General features: G+C 41.4%; 1 pseudogene; it reads right to left on the bottom strand.

The window, feature by feature from the left end:
• Window positions 1–330: 330 nt before the first annotated feature.
• Window positions 331–770, bottom strand: LOC142848562 (10 kDa heat shock protein, mitochondrial pseudogene; annotated as a pseudogene).
• Between the last annotated feature and the right edge of the window lie 871 nt (window positions 771–1641).

Raw genomic sequence — 1641 nt, 5'->3', positions numbered from 1 at the left:
TGGTAATTGTTAACTTTTAGATATCATCTGCTTAATATAAAAGGGAGGCATGGAAATTATATGATGAAATAGTTCAGAATGTCAGCTGAATGGGCAGCTTCATATGACACCATTTCAACAGGGATTTCAGTCCACAGACTTTCTAAGAATGTCACTGTCTTATGGTGTTTTTTTTTTTCTGCTCTGCCACTGCAACACATAAGAAAACATTTAATTGGGGTGGCTGGCTTGCAGTTTCCGAGGTTCAGCCCTGTATGATCGCGAAGGGAAGCATGGTGATGTGCAGGCAGATGTGCAGGCGGCTACTAGAGTAGCTGAGAGCGCTACATCTTACAGGCAACAGGAAGTCCACTGACTGTCATACCGAGGGAAGCTTGAGAAAACAGGAGCTGAATGCCTTTCCTCACAGTGACACACTTCCTTCAATGAGGCCACACCTCCTAAAAGTGGTACTCCCTTTGGGAACCATTTTTCTTTTAAACCACTACAGTCGCCTTCTCTATATAAGGAATAGACATTGTCATCTGGAACCACTTTGGTGCCTTCGTATTCTGGGACAAGAACTTCGTCTCCAGCTTTCACACTGACTGAATCTCTCCACACTTTCCTTTAGCGCCTGATCCCACAATCACTACTGTTGCTTCTTGCAATGCTTTTCCTTGAGACTTTTCTGAAAGCATCATGCCACCTTTGGCTACAGTTTCGGTGGCACTCCTTTCAACCAATCCTCTGTCAAAGAGTAGAAGACACTTAAAAGCTTGTCTAGCCATGACGCGCACCGACACAGCTCAGACTCTGCCAGCATCGGTTATTTTTAACTGTGTATTTTCAGGACTAAGGGTTCACTCTGTGAATTAGAAAACAGCCATATTCCTTACCTGTAAACCCACAACTATTATTTTGTCTTGTAGGTGACTTGTAATAGCCTATATAATATTATTCTCTAAGTCACAGTGTAAATGTGCCCACAAGTATGCTCTATCTTGCTTCTCTGCTGAGGGGGTAAGTGCTGACCTAAAGCAACTTAGAAAGGGAAGGGCTTATTCAGCTTACATGTCCAGACCAATGCTCATCCCTGAGGTAGATCAGGACAGGAACTCCAGTAGCAGCAGAGGCAGAACCCACAGAGGATGTTGTTTATTGGGTTGCTCTTTTTTGTTATTTAATAAACTCAGGATGCCTGTCCATGGTGCTACTACTCAGGTTGGGTCCTCCCATATCAATAATTAATCAAAAAATTCCTGATAAATGTACTCACATGTCAATCTGATGGAGAAAATTCTTTGATTGAGGTTTCTTCTTTCCAGATAACTCTGGTTTGTGTCAAGTTGACAAAAACTAACCAGATCAAACTATAATCATATAATTATTATTTTTAATGTTTGAAACCTGAAAATAATTTCTTCTATAAATCTCAAAATCCATCTATTCCACCTCAGTCTAGCCAGAAGAAATTCTCCAGGATCAACAAACTTTCCAGGCAGCAAGTGTGAACACCCGAGATAATGATATTGTTGCGCTTGATAGTGTTTTGTGCTGATCTGTTTGTGGGCATTATTGCAGATAGCTCCCCATAGAAAGAGGCCTTCTATTTGGGGGAGATATTAACATCACTCCAGTCTTCACCTTCATTTGGTGTTT

This window comes from Microtus pennsylvanicus, chromosome 4 (genome assembly GCF_037038515.1).
Source record: "Microtus pennsylvanicus isolate mMicPen1 chromosome 4, mMicPen1.hap1, whole genome shotgun sequence".
Lineage (NCBI taxonomy): Eukaryota > Metazoa > Chordata > Mammalia > Rodentia > Cricetidae > Microtus > Microtus pennsylvanicus.
The sequence above is the reverse complement of the archived record's forward strand: the minus strand, read 5'-3'. Positions and strand labels throughout refer to the sequence as shown.